General features: G+C 40.8%; 1 pseudogene; it reads right to left on the reverse strand.

The window, feature by feature from the left end:
- Positions 1–5825: 5825 nt before the first annotated feature.
- LOC101609350 lies at positions 5826–7102 on the reverse strand (annotated as a pseudogene).
- Between the last annotated feature and the right edge of the window lie 1183 nt (positions 7103–8285).

Raw genomic sequence — 8285 nt, forward strand, 5'->3', positions numbered from 1 at the left:
CTGTTTGGTGATTCTTGGATGAATTTTAAAAATCAGAATGGGGTAAATGTAGGAAATGCCATTTACACAAATTAAATGGCAAAATTATATCTCTAGCTCTAACTGTTTCATATCTATAAAGAATTTTCACTGATATGTTACGATATATGGTATTCTTGTTATGAACTCTACTCCTTTTTCTATTTTTCCCTGCAGTAATTCAGAGGTTCAATTTGGAACTGGCCAGCTATGGAGAAAGCACATGCTTCTGTGGTGGGATTGTGCCATCTTTGAAATTGCCTTTTAATCAAGAGATCAAGGAGTGAGCACTGCCAATATCATTCAGGGGGCATTGATCTTTTACAGCTTGAAAATAATACTTATATTTGTGTTTTTCATGTCATGTGTTGCTGTGTTATTTATGGATGAAAACTCTGACTTCATGACATTTCTTTCTGCTGGAGTATTTGGTGGTCCTCTAAGTAGACTGTGGAAGTCTATGAGTTTTGTAATATGATCACATTCTTATAGATGATATTCCACATCTTCTTTCCCTTTGTGGATAAAATATCCATACCTATCTAGCTGGTACCCATTCATGAAGACATTTGTAATATAAAATATCCTTATGTGGCTTATATTGTAGAGTTGAAAGATATCCTTTCTTAGTTACTTTTGTTCATCAGACATTTTTATTAATTACTTATTTATATGAAAGATATTCACTGAAATTATTTGCATAAAAATTGATCACTATCATTCCATGTAAATTTAGCAAGCTCATTAGATAAAAGCAATTACATGATGATCAAATATGTCTTTATGTAAGCCAATTATATCATTCCTTCCTTTCATCATGATTTTTAAATCAATGTCCTCACTCTATAATCTCCAAAAGACCTTTCATAAGTGACTACAGTTTGATATAACAAAATATTATCAATTGAATAAAAACTCTTTAGACATTGCCCAATGCTGTAATAGTTGCCACATTATTACATATCAAAAATAACCATAACTAAAATAATTTGGCACATACCATTGTCACAACAGTAGTTATATCATGGCTTACATATGTCATGCCTCAGTTTCTTCACCCTCCATAGGAATTTTTCCAAAGTATTTTTCTTCCTCCTCTGAGAGATCTAAAAACCTAAAGCATGTTCTTTTAAATGTGTATGTGGGCTGGAGAGATGGCTTAGCACTGAAGGTACATGCCTGGGAAGTTTTGCAGAGCCTAGAGGCCCTGGAATGCCCATTTTCTCTCTCTCTCTGTCTCTCTCTCTCTCTCTCTCTCTCTCCCCCCCCCTCTCTCTCTGTTTCTCTCTCTCTTTCTCTCTCTCCTCCCTGTCCTTTTTTCTCCCTTTCAATAAATAAATAAATAAATAAATAAATAAATAAATAAATATGTTCCTATTACATAGTGTTATATATGGTGACATTAAATTTGGTAAACAGAGTTACTCAAGGTACTATCAAAAAAGTTATGCTCCAACCATCTTGAATATCATAATGTTATCAAGCATTTTCAGTGTACCAAAGCAAAATAGAACACTTACAATGACTCTTAGTATAGAAATGTCACCACATTGGCTAAACAGAAGCATGTCTACACACTGTCCTTATGTTGTACTTTACTAATCTAGTTATGTACCGTGATAGTTAGGTTAGAGACATTGAAGGCAAGTTTGGACCAATATGGAGAGACTGAGGCAGCAGGAAGATGAAACGGGTTTCCACAGAGCTAGAGAGAACTGGCTAAAACCCACAAGAGCTATTGGGACCATTCTAATCATTCCTACATAGCCTTGATCTCTGTGGAAATTTCTTATCTTTTTGCCATGGTTGTTGTGTTCTTTGGTTATTCAGAAAACAAGAAAATGAGAGCTTAGGTTTCTTGTAGTGACAGAACAATAAAAATATTTCTCTATAAATGTCTTGGTCTGATAGTTAAAAGAAAAAACTTCCTGTGAGAAGAAAAAGTAGTTGCCCACTATCTGATTTGGCCTGTAAAGAGCCTCTGCTTGTCTCACATATCTCTGTTCCCCCTAGGCATCCCATCCATTACAATGGTTTTAATGACCCAATTAAGGTGGATCCCCCAGAAAGTTATGCATTAGTCAAGCCACTTATTTGAATTTTAAATGTTACATGACAATCTGAATATCCACTCTTTTATTATTCTGTATTAAAATGCTTCCTAAAACAGTTCTATCTTAACCTTTATAGTAACACAAAATACAGTAACGTAAACTAGAGCATATATACTGATAACATTGGGTATAGCTTGTATTAATGTACTATAAAATGTATAAATTCTATACTTCCCTGTTAATATTAATGAAAAGTCATTTATCAAGCAATACTATTGAATATTCTATATTACTGAATAAAAACAAAAACTTACCAAATTATCTCTATTTCTTTAATTATTTCTACAATTCTTGGTGACACTTTTCCAGACTTCCATCTTTAAATGCCAAGCTCCCATCACCATTTCCCTGTCTGTATTTCACTCCCACTCTTTACAATCAGTTTGACACATGTAATAAGAAAAAAAAAATCCCTAAAATTAAATATGTAGATATAACTACTTTTTCTGTGATTTGGGGGGATTAAATTCCCTCACAGCTCCAAAGTCTTCCATCATCTATGTTTCCAGTTATTTACTTTAAATCATCTTTGTTTCAAATAAGTGAAGTGGGTTGCATTGCAGCTAGCAGCCATCTGATTGTCTAGCATGTTAAAGTTGCCAACTTTTCAAATTCACAAAAGTATACAAATAAAGTGGTTGGTATTTTTGTCACCAGCAAACCTAATTTGCATGAAATAATGATTTAATATTTATTAGTGTCTACCATATATCTGATGTAGAATATTTTTATAGTTAGCAATATAATATTATGCATTGGAAAGTATAGTAAGTAAATAGGTTTCATATTGTGTTCTTATCACTACAAACACACATGCACACATACACACACACATACATACAGCAAGAGGAAATTTTTGGATATGAAATGTGTGTTCACTGGTTATGATGCTTGTAGCATAAGTGCACACATTAGCCAAACGCATCAACATACTGGCAGAAAGGTGCTGTTTCAGACCTGTTAAAGCTCCAAAGTAAAGTAACAAGAGAATTGGGGCAATTATGCTACAAAACAATAATTTTTATTACATCTTAAGGTACTTTCGTTATAAAAAAATGGGCTGCATTGTGGCCTTTATGAAGATTAATCATCTACTTTGATTATATTCACTCAATCATTAGCCTTTCTTGTCCCCAATCTCAGTCTCTCTCTCACACACACACACACAGCAAGCTAGCTGTTCCTCTTCTTTCCAAATAGGACCACTTATAATTTCATGTGTTATACAGTCTTTTAAAGTCTACTTTCTTCATGTGAGAGAAAATGTATAATATTTTTTTCTTGCTGTTAATCTGGCTATTCTTTTGCTTAATATAACGATCTAAATAAGTGAATGTTTTAAGTGTTCTGGGGTAAGAAATGGCAATAGTCTTAAAAATTACAATCCCTGCCATAAATGTTAATATCATTTTGAAGTTCCCTTAGATACACTTAACATGTTACACTGCAAGTGCTGAGGCAGCTCCTGAAACCTGGGTAAGATTCCCCATCTCCCACATAAAGCCGAATGCACAAGGTGGTGCATATATCTGGAGTACGTTAGCAGTGGCTAGAGGCCCTGGCAACTATTATATCTCTCTCTCCTTGCAAATAAACAAAAAATATTTTTAAAATATTTAATATTATTTATTCATATGAGAGAGATAGAAAGAGGAAGGAAGGAAGGAAGGAAGGAAGGAAGGAAGGAAGGAAGGAAGGAAGGAAGGAAGGAAGGAGGGAGGGAAGCAAGGAAGGAAGCAAGGAAGGAAAGGGAGACAGCAGCCTTTATAGGCAAGGGAAGACCAGTTGGTGTGTGGATTTGAAGAGTGGACCCCAGAGCCACTCCACATGGTCCAGCCCACCTGCGCCACACTATACAGGTAGCCAGCTACTCTGTGAGCAGTAGGGGCACTGTAGATCAGTTACCATCACACACAAGTTCCATTTCTGCCAAGAATTTTGTTCCTGTGCCAGGGTGATGTGGCATGTGGGGTGGTATCTCCTGGTCCTCTCTGGATTTCAATCTTTAACTGAAACCAACTAAAAAGAAGCTAGCTTTCTCGATCTTCTTTGGTAAACCTCTCTCACAGCAAGTCTTGAGTGACATTAACCACCTCGGTGCTGTAGGGCAGGGTGAGCAGCAACGTGGGTGAGCATGTGTGGTTATGTGTAGCTACATGTTCTAATCTCATCCTTTCCTGCTTTTACAAAGAGCAGTAAGTTTCATTTGACTTTTTAGCTTTTTTTTAAATTTATATTTTGAGAGAGAGAAAGAGAGGGAGAGAGGAATAGAAAAGCAAAGAGAGAGAGAGAGAGAATGGGCTCATGAGAAACGTTGCAATGCTGTGAATGAACTCCAGAAGCATGCGCCCCCTTGTGCATGTGTGTGACATTGTGTGCTTGTGTCACTGTGCATACGACTATGTTGGACCTGGAGATTCGAACATGAGTTCTTAGGCTTTGCAGGCAAGCACTTTAACTGCTAAGCCATCTCTCCAGCCCCCTTTTAAAAACATTTTAGTGTCTCCTTTGGAAATGAATTTTTTTCACCAGAAATATTTGTCTTACAAGAAAATTCTCATATTTTAATTTACATTTTCATACAATTGAACAAATAAAACAAACTTTAAAATTTCAAGAATATTTGCTAAAGAAGATATTGTGGGAGCCAGACTCAGTAAGAGATCATACCTTGAAGACATTCCTTTTTTGTCCCACATTCCGAGACTGTCAGGATAATTGAATATGTCAACCAGATACTATAAGGAAACATCTTACTTCTTTTACATCCCTTACCTTAAGGCATTCTACACAATTCCAATTCTATTCCTGATTCCTTGAGCCCAAAAGGAGAGAGAAAGAAAGAGAAAAAAAAAAAAAAAAGGCCTTATAATGTATGACCTGGTCACCTGTAGATCTGATTTCCTTGGAGCCAGCATGCCCCTGGCTAGAGAAACTTCTCATGACTGGTTCCCCATTCGACTCTGTACTTGTTCAAGGAAGGAAACCTGAAATAGTTTCTTTCTTTGAAGCCTTGAAAATTTACTTTCATTGTATGATACTTTAGAATGTTACATCAAAACACGCCTTTAAGGCTGGAGAGATGGCTTACTGGTTAAGACACCTGCTTGTGGAGCCTAAGAATCCTGGTTCAATTCGCCAGTACCCATGTAAGCCAGATGCACAAAGTAGGCTGCTGTCTTCCTTTCCTTCCTTGCTTCCTTCCTTGCTTCCTTGCTTCCTTCCTTCCTTCCTTCCTTCCTTCCTTCCTTCCTTCCTTCCTTCCTCTTTCTCGCTATCTCTCTCATATGAATAAATTATCTGGAGATAATTTGCAGTGCCTTGAGGCCCTGGTGTGCCCATCCAGTCTCTCCCTGTCTGCCCCTGTCTCTCTCTCTGACTCTTTCTCAAATAAATAAATGAAAATAAAAACATGCCTTTATTAAGATTAAACATTTCCCTATATACATGACTCTCAGAGTTGTTTTTTTTTTTTTTCAGGCATCTGAGCATCTTTATTGAAACATCATTGCTGTTTTCCAAACAGAAGGCCAGATCATAGAACAGAGGAACAGACCCAAAGGGATGGGCCCCTTGGCTGGGGACACACCCCCAACCTGGAGGACCAACCTGGCATCCTCTGCCCTTCCTGGACCCCTGGGACTTTGGCACAACGCTGATGGGAGGGGGCTGCAGGCAATGAAGGCCCTCTATTCACGAGTTAGGGAAGAGCTGGGGCCAGTGGAGGAGGAAGAGCAGGGAAGGAGGAGCAGAACAGTGGAGGACGTCAGGAGCTGCGGACATGCTGTCTACGTTTTGTTTTCTGCAAAGAAACCCCACAGAAGCCTGGGGGTGGTGGCAGTGGCTGGGGACAGGCCACACGCTTACGTCTTTCTCATCACCCGCCTTGGGGGCGGTTTCCAGCAATGGGTCCCCAGGGCCCGCCTCCTCCCCCTCCTTGGCCTCGTTGGACTTGGCGTTGGGGACCCCGGGACCAGAGGCGGTGCAGCATTGCATGTGGTACTTTGCGTCAGTGGGATCCATCTTGCTGATAGCACCTTGGAGCATCTGTGCATCCTTCCCGTCAGAGCACTTCTGGGGCGCCTCGGGAAGGGGCTCGTAGACCTCCACAGGGTCCAAGCCGCCGGGACCCAGCCGCTTCTGGCGCACCTCCCCATACTCCCTCATGGCCTTCTCAGCGCTCCGTAAAGGCTTCCAGTTCATACTTAAAGCCCTCCATATACTGGCGGTCAGCAGTCTTAATCTTAGTGAAGAACTGGCAGAAGCATGCCTGGGGTCCACCTTCAGGCTCTTGGCTAGCTCCAGGATGAACTGCGTGACCATGGTCTGGTGGGCCACCTGCTCCGTGAGTGTGCACTTTTCTTCTACTTCTAGGTCGATGTACCAGATAACCAGGTAGTTGGCTGTCTCCTCACATACGAGAGGGACATTGTCGGACAGGTACTGCTGGCTGTCATCCCAGCGGTGGAGCATGCCAAAATGCTTGATCTGCTTCTCATACTTCTCCACACATGTTTTGTGTTTCTGCTTTGTGTGTGTTTGTGTGTGTGTGTGTGTGTGTGTGTGTGTGTGTGTGTGTGTGTGTGTGTTTCTTCAGAGTCCTTCTCCACTTCTTCAGGCGTGGTTTTGACCATACGCTTTGCTGAGTGTGTCCACGTTCCAGGGCACATTCTTCTCTTTCTTGCGCATCTCCTCTAGCTTCTGCAACCAGCTCCACTCTTCCTTGCGCAGCTGCTGAGCCTCAGCCTGCAGCCGCTCCAGCTCCTTAGCTTCCGCTGACACCTGGCCACCTTGCGCTTGCACTCCAGACAGCCTCAGTCCAGCTCCTCCTTCTCCTTCTGGAATTGTTCCATGCCCTCCACCCGGGCCGGGCGCCGCCAGCGGAAGAGGCTGGTGATGTCGATGTTGGGGTGCTTCTTGTCTTCATCATCCGACACTTCGATGTGGTCCCACACGCTGTGGTCCACCATCTTGCCTAGGCGGCCCAGACCGCTCCGGCTAGGGGTAGCAGGGGCCGCCTCTTCCAGAGTTTTAAGTGGATGCTGCTTGTTTTTCATTCTGCAAGAGGAAAGAATGGCTGAATATCGCTTCCCGGCCAGTCTCATGATAAGAACAGTTTCTTCAATAATTCTTCAGTGAAGGAGCTTGGAAGATGGCCTAGCATTCAAAGGTGCTTACATAAAAAGCCTAGTGGCCTGGGCTCAATTCCCCAGCCACCAATGGAAAGCCAACATGTGTTTGTCTGCAGCCAGAGATCCTTGTGTCTCCATACTCGCATGTGGACACACACACATAAATAAAAGTTAAAAAAAAAAAAAGGAAACATGAAACCAACATTCTCAACATGCATCACTCTCATTTTCTGGACCCATGAGCATTCTTCATTCAGTGAAGAAGTGGAAATTTGCTCATACATAGTGATCCTAATGTTTGTTCCCCAAGGCTAGTCCATTCACCCTGCTACAGAAAAAGACTCTTTCATTGTGTGGTGTTTGCTGTATGGCAGCAGTCTCGAGGGTTGTTGCTAATCCTTTTCTTTTGGGGGTATTGAAGATTGAACTCAAGTCCTGGCACATGCTAGCTGGAAGAGTAAAGACAAATTTAAATTCTTGAAAACAAGTCAGAACTCATGAAAATTTGAGGGGGCACACGTTGTTGGGATAGGACTCTAATTCTAATTCCAGGGAGCCATCCAGGAAATTCAAGTCTTCTTAGCCTCCGTTTGGTGACGACTGTCTCTCAGACTTTAGTTGGTCTGATGTCTTAACAACTCAAAAGGTAATGTTCAGGGGCTAAGCAAATGTTCCGCCACGAGTTCCTATTGTTTGCGCTATAAGTAGCCAGAGGTCATAGGGATTTGTTACCAAGAGATCTCATTTTAATGGAAACAAGTCTTCCTCCCTTGGGATTAAAAGAACTAGGCAAGCACATGATGTCCTCTGCGTATTCCAGTCTGAGGAATGTTATCTGAATACAATACAAGGTCAGCGTCACTTTATCATAAAATAACCCTTTCCTCACAAAGGACACACAACTTGATATTAACCAGGCATCAAAGAACTAATGTGAAATTAAATTCCATTTTTCAGTTCACACTTTAAAGAAAGTGCCATAGAAATGATACAAGACTTGTATCTAAAGGAAGTGTAATGA

The sequence above is a fragment of the Jaculus jaculus genome, chromosome 13 (assembly GCF_020740685.1).
Source record: "Jaculus jaculus isolate mJacJac1 chromosome 13, mJacJac1.mat.Y.cur, whole genome shotgun sequence".
Taxonomy (NCBI): Eukaryota; Metazoa; Chordata; class Mammalia; order Rodentia; family Dipodidae; genus Jaculus; species Jaculus jaculus.